Consider the following 15,098-nt stretch of genomic DNA (forward strand, 5'->3'; position numbering starts at 1 on the left):
CGGTCGGGGACGAGCGATGGTATTTTCCTACCAATCTATCCCCCTAGGAGCATGCGCGTAGTACTTCATTCCGATAACTAATAGATTTTTGCAATAAGTATGTGAGTTCTTTATGACTAATGTTTAGTCCATGGATTATACGCACTCTCACCCTTCCACCATTGCTAGCCTCTCTTATACCGCACACTTTTCGCCGGTATCATACACCCACCATTACCTTCCTCAAAACAGCCACCATACCTACCTATTATGGCATTTCCATAGCCATTCCGAGATATATTGCCATGCAACTTACCACCATTCCATTTATTATGACACGTTTCATCATTGTCATATTGCTTTGCATGATCATGTAGTTGACATCATATTTGTGGCAAAGCCACCTTCATAATTCTCTCATACATGTGACTCATGAGTCATTGTATATCCCGGTACACTGTCGGGGGCATTCACATAGAGTCATATTTTGTTCTAAGTATTGAGTTGTAAGTAAATAAAAGTGTGATGATCATCATTATTAGAGCATTGTCCTAAGTCAGGAAAGGATGATGGAGACTATGATTCCCCCACAAGTCGGGATGAGACTCCGAACGAAAAAATAGGCCATAAAAAGGCCCAAACAAAAAATGAGAGAAAAAGCGAAGGGGCAATGTTACTATCCTTTTACCACACTTGTGCTTCAAAGTAGCACCTTAATCTTCATGATAGAGAGTCTCATATGTTGCCACTTTCATATACTAGTGGGAATTTTACATTATATAACTTGGCTTGTATATTCCAATGATGGGCTTCCTCAAATTGCCCTAGGTCTTCATGAGCAAGCGAGTTGGATGCACACCCACTTAGTTTCTTTCGTTGAGCTTTCATACACTTATAGCTCTAGTGCATCCGTTGCATGGCAATCCCTACTCACTCACATTGATATCTATTGATGGGCATCTCCATAGCCCGTTGATACGCCTAGTTGATGTGGGACTATCTTCTCCTTTTTGTCTTCTCCACAACCACCATTCTATTCCACATATATAGTGCTATGTCCATGGCTCACGCTCATGTATTGCGTGAAGATTGAAAAAGTTTAAGAACATCAAAAGTATGAAACAATTGCTTGGCTTGTCATTGGGGTTGTGCATGATTTAAATATTTTGTGTGATGAAGATAGAGCATAGCCAGACTATATGATTTTGTAGGGATAACTTTCTTTGGACATGTTATTCTGAGAAGAGATGATTGCTTTGTTAGTATGCTTGAAATATTATTATTTTTATGTCAACATTAAACTTTTATATTGAATCTTTCGGGTCTGAACATGCATGCCACAATAAAGAAATTTACATTAAGAATTATGCTAGGTAGCATTCCACATCAAAAATTCTGTTTTTATCATGTACCTACTCGAGGACGAGCAGGAATTAAGCTTGGGGATGCTTGACACGTCTCCAAGGTATCTATAATTTTTGATTGTTCCATGCTATTATATTATTTGTTTTGGATGTATAATGGGATTTATTATGCACTTTTATATTATTTTTGGGACTAACCTACTAACCGGAGGCCCAGTGCAAATTGCTGTTTTTTTTGCCTATTTCAGTGTTTCGCAGAAAAGGAATATCAAACGGAATCCGAACGGAATGAAACCTTCGGGAGAGTTATTTTTGGAACAAACGTGATCCAAGAGACTTGGAGTGGACGTCAAGGAAGCAACGAGGCGGCCACGAGGCAGGGAGACACGCCCAGGGGGTAGGCGTGCCCCCACCCTCGTGGGCCCATCATGGCTCCACCGACCTACTTCTTTCGCCTATATATACTCATATAAACCCGAAAAACATACGAGAGCACCACGAAACCCAATTTCCACCGCCGCAACCTTCTGTACCCGTGAGATCCCATCTTGGGGCCTTTGCCGGCGCTCCACCGGAGGGGGAATCGATCATAGAGGGCTTCTACACCAACACCATAGCCTCCCCGATGATGTGTGAGTAGTTTACCACAGACCTTCGGGTCCATAGTTATTAGCTAGATGGCTTCTTCTCTCTCTTTGAATCTCAATACAAAGTTCTCTTCGATTCTCTTGGAGATCTATTCGATGTAATTCTTTTTGCGGTGTCTTTGTTGAGATCCGATGAATTGTGGGTTTATGATCAAGATTATCTATGAATAATATTTGGTTCTTCTTTGAATTCTTATATGTATGATTTGTTATCTTTGCAAGTCTCTTCAAATTATCAGTTTGGTTTGGCCTACTAGATTGATCTTTCTTGGAATGGGAGAAGTGCTTAGCTTTGGGTTCAATCTTGCAGTGTCATTTCCTAGTGACACCAGGGGCAGCAAGGCACGTATTGTATTATTGCCATTGAGGATAAAAAGATGGGGTTTATATCATATTGCTTGAGTTTATCCCTCTACATCATGTCATCTTGCCTAATGCGTTACTCTGTTCTTATGAACTTAATACTCTAGATGCATGCTGGATAGCGGTCAATGTGTGGAGTAATAGTAGTAGATGCGGAATCGTTTCGGTCTACTTGTCGCGGACGTGATGCCTATATACATGATCATGCCTAGATATTCTCATAACTATGCGCTTTTCTATCAATTGCTCGACAGTAATTTGTTCACCCACCGTAGATTATGCTATCTTGAGAGAAGCCACTAGTGAAACCTATGGCCCCCGGGTCTATTTTCCATCATATAAGTTTCTGATCTATTTTATTTTGCAATCTTTACTTTCCAATCTATATCATAAAAATACCAAAAATATTTATCTTATTATCTCTATCAGATCTCACTTTTGCAAGTGGCCGTGAAGGGATCGACAACCCCTTTATCGTGTTGGTTGCAAGGTTCTTATTTGTTTGTGCAGGTACAAGGAGACTTGCGTGTAACCTCCTACTGGATTGATACCTTGGTTCTCAAAAACTGAGGGAAATACTTATGCTACTTTTCTGCATCACCCTTTCCTCTTCAAGGGAAAACCAACGCATGCTCAAGAGGTAGCAGTCCCGGTTCCAGAGGGCCTTCAGTCCCGATTCTGGAACCAGGACAAAAGGGTCAGGACTAAAGCCCAAAATCTTTAGTCCCAGTTCTCTTACGAACCGGGACAAAAGGGGCTCCACGTGCCGCTGCGGGGCGCCCAGGTAGGAGGACCTTTAGTCCCGGTTGGTAATACCAACCTTGACCAAAAGGCATGCATGCGTCAGCAGCTAGCAGGAGCTGGGGTTTTTGTTTTTTTTTTGAAAGGGGAGGGGTGGTTTAGGGGTTTTTAGAGGGTTAATTTAGGGGTTTCATATTGTGTTAGCTAGTTAATAGAGAGAAGTGTCTTCTCTTTCTCTGTGCTTGGTCGACGCTAGCTACTACACATATAGAGAGAACTCGACACGCTAGCTAGTAAGCAAATGAAGGAACCATTAATTACAGAAGATCGTCATGAACATATATATATAGATAGATAGATAGATAGATAGATGTGAGGCCTCTCTTTCTCTGAGAGATTGGTCGAACAACAAGTTTTCATATATCTATCACATGCTACTACATATATACAATATAACATTCCTTACAATCCGTAACATCTAAAATCGTTTTCAACTTCCACATGGTATTCTCCGGCTTTAGGTATGACTTGGTCAAGAAAGAATCCCGCTAATTCCTCTTGAATTTCTCATATGCGATCATGTGGTTGGAGTTCATCCCGCATCTTCCACATCTAATTTAAAGAAGGGGGTCAATACATATATATATATATATATATATATATATATATATATATATATATATATATATATATATATATATGAATGAATGAAACTCAACAGAAATGATGGTAATAAAATAAAACTGTGAATATTTTTGTTTACGTACTCAATATTGTTTTTCAGACTAGCCCCACTGAGAGGCCGTCGCGTTGTAGATGAACTCGCAAACGTAGTATCCACAAAAATCATTCCTGGCTTCCTGCAACAAGCACTTTATGAGAAATAGAGTTCAATCAAACTGATAATCAAGCATGATAAATGGTATTGATGAAACTAGCTAGAATCAATGGGAGATGCGCGGAACTAGCTAGTAGTACTTACTTTCGGGTGTGTAAATCGCAGCTCCCTCGACAATCCCGGAACAATTACGGTGAACTCTTTCCAAACCCTGCCAGACAAAGACAATAATTACTTGGTATCAGGAAATGAACAAAGTTGCCGATATGGTGCATAATGATCGATTGAACTTACTTCTGGAGCACTTCAGTCATGTTCGCATAGTCCTGGGGATCTTTTCGTCTCGAGTCTAAGACAGTTACTACTCCCCGGTCAAGCTTAATCTCTAGCTGAATAAAGTGGAAGTTGCGCACGCATGCATGCATAAGTCATCAATTACATTACTATAACCTTGAGTAAGGGAAACCGAATATGCACAAGACAGTAAAACTCACCTGAAGTTGTAAGGAAAGAGTATTTTCTCTTTGTGTTTTGAGAAGCAACGATTGTAGCAAGTTGTCTTCGGTATCAGAGACTCTGCTTTTAACCGACCATTCATTTATGGTATTTGGGTTAATGAACCCAATGTCATAGATTTATGCTTTTATGCATTCGACGATCTTCAATCTGCATAATATAGTGAGGATAATTATATATACATGCAATGAAAGATTTGAGCTATATAGAGAGACTTAATTATAGAAGTAATACTTATAGACAGTAGCAAGTCACGAGTTATTTGTTGAGGGCCATTTGATTGTATAACTGGAATAACTCCACAAATTCAACAGGCAACAACTCAGTTCCAACGAGGTCATGCTCCTTTTTAATTCTCAGCATCAAACTATTCTTCCCAGACTCGCTGCAGGTTTTCATGTACCATTCATGCAATATTCGCATCATCGTTGTTAGAGGAGGATGATCAGGTTTGACGAGAGGCTTCTCGTGCTGGTAACTAAATGTGTCCACCTTCATTATTTCAAACTCTACATCATTTCTCAGGTAATCAACAGGATTGGTACCGGCACCATCCCCGGATGATTAGCGACGATATCGTTAGACACCTTGAGCGGGGGGCACGATTGGTTCGCCTGTTTGCCGAGCTGGGGAACTTTTCCCACTTCTTTCTTCTGCTAACCTTGCATCACTGGAAGTACTTCCCGACTGCTCCTCTTCCTTATATGTCCTTTCAATAATGCACTCAAAGTTGGATTGAGGCGGAGGCGGTGGTGGTCGCCTAAGGGCATCCAGAGTGTGCTTCACTTTCATCTGATCTAACGTTTCCTTTGGAGGTGGAGGTTTTCGTGCAAAATGGTCCCTGACTTGGGCACCACAGATGTCCTCGTTTTCCTTGTCGGTCCTCTCATATGGTAACTTTTCCTGAGCCTTGAGACATGGACCGTATTTGAACTGCTTCCCGCCTCTGCTTGTCCTACTAGCCGCCGGAGCGGCGGCGTCTCTCTTCCGCCCTTGCTAACACGGCGGAGTCTGCTGACACGCCGGAGGAGGCGGAGGAGGAGCCGGAGTGCTCTCACGCGCCGGAGGAGGCGGAGTGCTCGTGAGAGGAGGCGGAGGAGGAGCTGGAGTGCCGTCCGCGTCGGAGGAGGCGGATGAGGAGACGGAGTGCCCTGATCACTCGGCGCAGGAGGAGGCGTCCAGTTTGGAAGCTTGATGTACTCCTTCCTCCATAGACAGGTACTCCTCAAAGCATAAACCAGATGATTCTCCCCTTCACTTGTAGGGTGGTCAAGCTCCAGCTCCTCAAATCCCTCCATTATTTCATCCACCATCACAACAGCATAGCCATGTGGAATTGGGCGGCAGTGAAAAGTTCTGTCAGCTAGAGGAGGTGCAACAGAGCCGACAGCCGCCTTCAAAGTCAGGGTTCTGCCATTTCGTCATAAGCTCGCAATGTTGAGTCTCCGTGATAGTATCCATGTGGTAGCGCGGAGCCGTGAAATCAGGCTGAACGAGCTCCATGGAAGCCACACTGCTTCTTCGCTGAGATAGTGGGGTAGCTTCTGGGGTAGGATGTTCGTGCCGCTGAGATGGTTGGCTGGCAGCTGCAAGTTCCTCTAGCTTTGCTATTCTTTCATTGAGCTTCTGCATTTCGCTCAGCTCCGCTTTCCTCTTCTCTTTCGGCTTCTATAACCACATGCGCCGGGAAACCCAACCACCCATGGAATGGAGCCTGGTGTGCCTTGTGTTCGTCCAGGGTGCTAAGTATTCCCGAGGGCCTCAGTCAGCTCGTCCTTCTCTCTATCGGGAATGAACATCCCTTTCTGCGCTGCGCTGATATATTTCTGAAGCTTCTTGATGGGTATTGCAAGTTGCTCGTCCGTCCAATGACACTCCCCTGTTTCTGGGTCCAAAGTTCCCCCAACCCTGAAGAACCAAGTCCTTGAACGGTCTGGCCAGTTCAATGTCGCTGGTTGGACCCCTTTAGCAAGCAGGTCTTGCTCAGCTTTGTCCCACGACAGTCGGGCTTTGTAGTAGCCACCTGACCCTGTGTGATTGTGATACTTCTTCTTTGCAGCAGTTTTCTTGTTTCTCTCTGACCTTTTCTTAACATCCTCTCATGTCTTGTAGGACACAAATGTGGTCCAGTGATCTCTTATCTTCTCATATCGGCTCTTGAATTCTGGAGTCTTCCCTTGGTCGACAAACTTTGTGTTCAACTCTTTCTTCCAGTTCCTGAATAGATCTGCCATCTTCTTAAGAGGAAACGCCTTGACCTTTGGCTCTATAACTGGCTTATTCGGATCCTCCTCTGGCGGTAGGGTGAAATTTGCCATTAGCGTGGTCCAAAGATCAGCTTTCTATCTATCATGGGCATAAGAAACTTCAGGGTGGTCCTTACTCTTATTCCATTGCTCAACGCTGAATGGGACGCTGTCCCTAACAATAGGTCCACACTGACTAACAAATGTGTCATTCGTCTGCTTGGGTTCAATCGGTTGTCCATCGTCCGCGATTGCTGTGATCGTGAACCTTTCATCCTGGCGCAACCTTTTCTTCAGGCCTCATCTCCTTACGGAAGTTTGGCTTGATCCCGAGGGCTGTAAAAGAAGAAATAAGCGTTAATATATGTACATACCAAAACAATTAATGCATCAATTAGTCAGCATAGGCTTAATTAATATATATACCTCGCCGGACTTTGCAACAGCTCCCTCCCCCGTTCGGTCACTGGGGCCATCATCATTGTCTTCTTCCTCCGCCATTCGGTCACTGGAGCCGTCATCATCTCCTTCCTCCTCCATTGTTGAATTACCGGAGCCATCATCCTCACCTTCCTCACCATCGGTGTCATTGAGAAATGACAAGGGATCACCTCCGACGAGGATTATCTCCCCCAATAATTGTTCTTGTTCTAAGTCTCTTTCCATAGTTTCAGCAAATATTACCTATCACATCTCAGTTCCGGTTTGGGTGGACTCGAGAGTTTGGTCGGGAGAGAGGGGGTTGATAGACGGCCCCCCTCACGTTGAAGAGTTACCAGAGTTTTCTATGAAAAAAATACTACCTATCACATCTCAGTCCCGGCCGGTTTGGGTGGACTCGAGAGTTTGGTCAGGCGAGAGGGGGTTGATCGACGCCCCCCCTCGTGTTGAAGAGTTATTGAAGTTTTCTATGAACTAAAAAAATACTACCTATCACATCTCAGTCCCGGTTTGGGTGGACTCGAGAGTTTGGTCGGGCGAGAGGGGGTTGATCGACGCCCCCCTCATGTTGAAGAGTTACCAGAGTTTTCTATGAACAAAAAAAATACTACATATCACATCTCAGTCCCGGTTTGGGTGGACTCGAGAGTTTGGTCGGGCAAAGAGGGGGTTGATCGATGTCCCCCCTCATGTTGAAGAGTTACCGGAGTTTTATATGAAAAAAAGAAAACTACCTATCACATCTCAGTCCTGGCCGGTTTGGGTGGACTCGGGAGTTTGGTCGGGCAAGAGGCGGTTGATCGACGTCCCCCCTCATGTCGAAGTGCTAGGAGTTTTCTATGAACCAAAAAATGCCACATGACATGTCCGACGACTGGACCGCCTCTCTCATGAATGTCCGACGTCCTCTCTCATGAACAAAAAAATATATTCTATGAATAAAAAAACATCATATTCTATGAAGAAAAAAACATCGTATTCCATCCACATCCATGCATACATATGAACAAAAAACATCATATATATGATCATCTATGAAAAAACATCATATTCTATGAAAAAAAATCATCATATATATGAACAAAAAAATTATGAAAAATCAGGACATATCATCATATATACACATACATATCATCGTATCCACTACATATCTTCTCTGAACAAAAAATCATCATATATATCAAAAAACAGGACAGAGAGGAGGAAGCCGGCCGGACCGAACGGGGAGGAGAGGTGCGGCATGGTTGGGACAGGCCGGGGGCGTGGGAAGGCATAGGGCAGGGGCACGGGGCAGTCGGCGTCGAGGCAAGGGGAACGGGGCAGCCGGCGTCGAGGCAGGGAGCACAGGGCGGTGCGCCGGGGCAGGGCAGGGGCACGAGGCGATGATGACAAGGAGCGGGCGGCAACGACGACCTTGGGGCAGCTCAGGGAGGCAAAGACGGTGTCGGGGCAAGGCCGCAATGTCGAGGAGCAACAGCATCCTGGCGGCGTTTGAGAGAAGAATAGCGGGTGGGGGAATTTCCTAAGTGTTGGGTTATATAGCAACCACCTTTGGTTCCAGTTCGTGGCACCAACCGGGATCAATGCCCCCTTTAGTCCCGGTGGGTGCCACAAACCGGGACCAAAGGTCAATTTCCAGCAGCCCAAAGGGCGGGAAGCAAATACCTTTGGTCCCGATTGGTGGAACAAACTGGGACTAAAGGGGGCATTGGTCCCGGTTTGTGCCACGAACCGGGACCAAAGGGGGGCATTGGTCCCGGTTCGTGCCACCAACCGGGACCAACCGCCTTGCACAGCGGCGTGGTGGGAGTTTAGTCCCACCTCACTAGTTGAGAGAGAGACGCACCGATTTATAAGCCATGTTGCGCCTGAGCTTGCGAGCTCCTCTCTAAAGTAGGCTTACGGGCCTAAATACTCTGTTTCTGCCTGTGAGCCTACTGGTCCTTCTGCGGGCCTGAATCCTGGCCCAACAAGCTGGTTGGGTTTCTAGTCGTATTCACGTCACGCCGTGGTGGCCTAGTAGGCGGCATTTTTTTTAATTTTTTCCCATTTTTTGTTTTGTTTTTTGCTTTATTTATTTTCTTTTGTTTCTACTTATAGTTTTTCAGTGATTCTTTTTTGCTTTTAGGTCACACAAATTATAAACTTTGTGTTAGTGCCATGAGTTTTCAAATTTGAATAGTCTAAACTCGAATTCTTCGAAATTTGTGTGAATCACTAGTTTGTGAATAACTTTACTATAAAAATAGATTTTTGAGTGATTCTTTTTCCTGCTATTTAATATTACTGTGTTTCATCATTATATTCAATTTAGTAATTTTTAGGTTATTTTAAATGTCTGTTTTAATCAAAAACAGATTTTTTTATTTTAGTTTGCTATGAAAGTTTCTAGCAAAAAAATTCTTTATGAAAATTCTTTTTGCTACTAATGTTTTGAACAAAAAATACTTTGATAATTTTAGTTTCATAAATTTTATATAATTTTTGTTTGAAAAATACTAGAGGTTTATAAAAGCTTTTTAGTTGATTCCTTTTGCTATTATTGTTTTATAAAAGTTTTTTGTTGATTCTTTTTGCTATTGAAGAATATTATAGTTTTGTTTTAGTTGATCATAACAGAATATTTTAATTCATTATTTTTAGTTCATTGTTTTTGCTATTAGAGTTTCATAAAAGTTTTCTAGTTCATTATTTTTGCTATTTGTTCATTCTTTGAGCTAAATGACCCTGAAATTGAAAAGCACTTCATATGAACTCTAAAAAGGTTGAAAATTTGCATGGTATCATCATTTCACCCACATAGAATGTTCTAAAAAGTTGAGAGGGTTATGATAAAAACTAGATGCACTTCATGTACAAATGGACAATCTTTTTTGAAGTATGAGGGTTTCAGACGAAAACTCATCTTTTACAAAGAGATTTCATTTTATTGAACTTATTTTGAACTCCAGACTTTTTGTGTGTTGAAAATGCACCATTCAAAGCCACATCATCAAATTTCAACCCTTTCTGACTTCATTTGGTATTTTTCATGCATTTACTGATTTTTTGAGCTAAATGACCCTGAATTTGAAAAGGACTTCAAATGAACTCTGCAAAGGTTGAAAGTTGGCATGGTATCATCATTTCACCCACATAGCATGTTCTAAAAAGTTGAGAGATTTACGGAAAAAATTGGATGCACTTCATGTACAAAACGAACAGTCTCTTTTGAAGTATCAGGGTTTCGGACGAAAACTCATCTGCTACAAAAGGTATTTTCATTTTTTTGAACTTATTTGAACTCCAGACTTTTTGTGTGTTCAAAATGAACCATTCAAATCCATATCATCAATTTTCAACCCTTTCAGACTTCATTTGGTATTTTTCATGCATTTACTGATTTTTTAAGCTAAATGACCCTGAAATTGAAAAGCACTTCAAATGAACTCTGAAAAGATTGAAAGTTTGCATGGCATCACCATTTCACCCACATAGCATGTACTAAAAAGTTGAGAGGGTTACGGCAAAAACTGGATGCACTTCGTGTACAAAACGGACAATCTCTTTCGAAGTATCAGGGTTTCGAACGAAAACTCATCTGTTACAAAGGTATTTCATTTTTTTAACTTATTTCAACTCCAAAATTTTTGTGCGTTCAAAATGAACCATTCAAAGCCACATCATCAATTTTCAACCCTTTGTGACTTCATTTGGTATTTTTCTTGCATTTACTGATTTTTAAGCTAAATGACCCTGAAATTGAAAAGCACTACAAATGAACTCTAAAAAGGTTGAAGGTTGGCATGGTATCATCATTTCACCCACTTAGCATGTTCTAAAAATTTGAGAGGGTTATGACAAAAACTGGATGCACTTCGTGTACAAAACGGACAATCTCTTTCGAAGTATCAGTGTTTCATACGAAAACTCATCTGTTACAAAAGGCATTTCATTTCTTCACATGTAACTACAGTTAGATCAAAGGCATCATAATATTTGTGGAGATAAAGTCTTCACTTTTTATTCGCTTGAGTCCTTTTCTTATTGCGCCATGACCATGGATAATCTTCATCGTTTAACAAGGTGCTTGGGTCAGCCTTGACTTTGAAGGGAGTAATTTCATAAAACTTTTCATAATCTTCAGACATGTCTGTCTTGCCCTCCACTCCCACGATGTCTCTTTTTCTTGAAAGAACTATGTGGCACTTTGGCTCATCGTATGATGTATTCGCTTCCTTATCTTTTATTTTTCTCGGTTTGGTAGACATGTCCTTCACATAGAAAACATGCACCACATCATTGGCTAGGACGAATGGTTCGTCTGTGTACCCAAGATTGTTTAGATCCACTGTTGTCATTTCATAGTGTGGGTCTACCTGTACCCCGCCTCCTTATAGATTGACCCATTTGCACTGAAACAAAGGGACCTTAAAATCATGTCCATAGTCAAGTTCCTTTATGTCCACAATGTAACCATAATATGTGTCCTTCCCCTCTTGGTTGCTATGTCAAAGCGGACACCACTCTTTTGTTTGGTGCTCTTTTGATCTTGGGCGATCGTGTAAAATGTATTCCCATTTATCTCGTACCCTTTGTAAGTCAATACAGTCGAAGATGGTCCCCTGGCCAATGAGTACAACTCATCAGAAACAGTGTTGTCACCCATGAGATGTTTTGCAACCAACTGTCGAAAGTCCTGATGTGTTCACATGTAATCCAGTCGTCACACTGCTCCGGGTGTTTGGAGCACATAATATTCTTGTGTTCATTCACATACGGGGTCACCAAGGTAGAATTCCGTAGAACTGTGTAGTGTGCTTGCGACCAAGAATGCCCATCCCTACATATTATTGACTGTGCTCCTAGCGTGCCTTTTCCAGTCAGTCTCCCCTCATACCGCGGTTGAGGGAGACCAATCTTCTTAAGGTCAGGAATCACTACTGCAGGATGATGCTAACGCGACACTACGATCAAAGACCGTTCGACGAAACTGTGTGCGATGTAATAATCGCAAACGGTGGTGTAAAAAAACCATCAAAAAAGGTGGAAAATGTTTGCGATCACGGATGCATCAAACACGGTTCAGAATTTAGTTGCGCGTGTGATGCAGGGCCTATAGTTGATCCAGACGAACTGTTTGCGATTACACAGAATAACAGAAACGGGCAGCCGTATCAATGTGTGTGCGATATACGACATACAGTTCGCTTTGATGAACCGTTTGCTATTAGGGAAAGCAACAGAAATGGTAAGCCAGATCAAGGTGTGTGTGATATACGGCATACGGTTCAGTCGAATGAACTGTTTTTGATTAGGGAAGAGAACATGCACGGTTCAACTTAACAAGATGTGTGTGATATGCGGCAAAAAGGCCCGGAGGTTAATTTGAGAACAAGTACACAGAGGTTAATTTGACATACATGACTTATAAATTTCACAGAAATCATATAACTTTTTTGGTAACATTTAATTGCATTGAATGTATATAGTGCTCCATCCTATTGGTTGAATTAACCTCGAGGTCCATGTTTTGGAAACATGTCGTAAAGTAACCGGATAGACCTTCATTCAAGCCAATCAACATGTGTTCAAAAAACAAAAATTATCAAAAAGTAACGAGATAGACCTTCTTCAAGCCAATCAACATGTGTACAAAAAACAAAAAAGGTCAAAAATTACAAAACAAGGACCTCGAGTTTAACTCAACTAATATGATGGAGCACTATATACATTCAATGCAATTAAATGTTTACAGTGACCCATCTAATCAGTTAATTTAACATCGAGGCCACTTCCCATCCGGTCACCCATCTGATGACTACTCAAGCCTCAGCACGGTTAACTTGGTAGTTCTCTTAGATGAGCTATCGGTAGGGAAGTCGGTCCTTGCTGCTGTAGAATCCCTCTTTGCATCCTTTGTATACGGGTGTTCTATCTAAAATGTTTGCGATCAAGAGCTACACAAATCCTGCTCGGAACATTTTCCCTTAGCTTCCTGGGGAAGCTGTCGGTTTGCATACTGGTGTTCTAAATAAAATGTTTGCGATTAGTGTTTTATACTTAAAAACCATTGACGTTATTTTCAAAAGAAAATTGTTTGATAAGTCTGTACATTAAGAGAGAAAAACGCAAGTTCGTTCAAACCATATATTTCATTTAGTCACACTGCAAATTTAATGATAGCATGCAAAGTTTCATGAATTTCAAAAAAGTTTTGGATTTACTAGAATTTAAAAACGAAGTATCTCAACGTTTTGCCGGCAATCAACAGTGCCCTGGTGTTTGAAATTCATTCCCATTTCTTGCATGGGACCTAAGCATGCACCCAAGGACACATATTTGATTTTTCAACCAATTTATATGCACTGGAGCATGTGCATGTAGTTCAAATTTGAATTATGCACATAAAAGCATTGAAAAATCAATTAATGTATAAAAATGTCCAAATGAACCCCGAAAAAATCCAAAATTTAACACAACACTCCTGTTGTTCTATGTTGACACTCACTACTGCAGGAGGCTGCTAACGCGACACTACGATCAGAGACCCTTCGACGAAACTGTGTGCGATGCCACAATCGCAAACGGTGGTGTAAAAAAACCGTCAAAAAAGGTGCAAAACATTTGCGATGGAGGATGCATCAAACACGGTTCAGATTTTAGTTGCCTATGCGATGCAGGGCATACGGTTCAGCTCAATTAACTGTTTGCGATGAGGAGGAACAAAAGAAACGGGCAGCCAGATGAAGGTTTGTGCGATGTACAACATACAGTTACTCGGATGAACTATTTGTGATTAGGAAATACAAAAGAAACGGTTAGCTGGATCAAAGGTGTGTGTGATATACGGCATGCGGTTCACTCGGATGAACCGTTTGCGTATAGACATGAGAACAGAAACGGTTCAAATGAACAAGATGTGTGTGATACGAGGCAAACAAGTTTGTAGTTGGAAACGTGATACGATTACTGCTAACAAGTTGTGTGTGTTGTGAGCAAACGATTCCTGGTATACAATTGTGAGTGATTGATGAAAACATCACCGACAGGTTCCATTGTTTAGTCCGTGTGCGATGTAATTTTCTTTGTCCGCACAGCATCTACGCTCTGTCTATAGAGTATCAACATATATAAAAAAGACAGCATTGCACAACCAAATTAAGCATACAATTACACAAGTGACTACACACATAGCATTTCCACACACCAAAGTAAGCAATTACATGCATACTAAAGTAGGAGAAACAAGGATCTAATCATCTACTTATTGTTGCGACGACGCTTGCCATTGCTCTGCTTCCGGCTGGATCCCTGGCCGTTTTGGGGAAGGAGGCACTTCCTCATGTCAACGATCCGCCTGTACATGCCGTAGCTCGTGTACGCCTCCTTGGCCGCGTACACAGCGTGATCTTTGTCGAGTTTCTCCATCCAGGCCGAGTGCGAGGCACGCTTGTCCTTGTTGCACGAATCCTTCATGTATCTGTAGTAGGGGTCGATGATGGCCTCGGCGAGGTGAACCAGTGAGTCCTTCTCATGCTCCTTGCTGCCCCAGATCTTGTATTGACCCTGGATGTCGACAAGATTCTGGCAGGCGATGCCCGAATTCTCGAGCGCTTTTACATTGTTGGTGATGTTCACCATAGCGAACGTGTAGTGGGGGTTGTTGACAAACCTGGTGAAACGCTCGCATGGCCTTGTGGCCAGAAAGTAGTGGTAGACGAGGACGTGGTGGCGCACACACATTTGGGTGACGGCGACCTTGGGATGAGACCCGACACGAGCGCGGGTGTCGAGGTCCAAACCAACCACCTTATACTTCTCCTCGGCAAGCAACAGCTCCATGATGTGGATGGAGTGCTCCACCCAGACCGGGTCGTTGGTGTACACCACCGAGAGGTCTGTGAACCTTCTGTGGGTGTCCACCACGGCAGGCATGGTGAACTACTGCTCGTCGTCGGCAGCCGCTCGGAGCGCCATTGGA

This window comes from Triticum aestivum, chromosome 6A (assembly GCF_018294505.1).
Source record: "Triticum aestivum cultivar Chinese Spring chromosome 6A, IWGSC CS RefSeq v2.1, whole genome shotgun sequence".
In the NCBI taxonomy this organism is placed as follows: Eukaryota; Viridiplantae; Streptophyta; class Magnoliopsida; order Poales; family Poaceae; genus Triticum; species Triticum aestivum.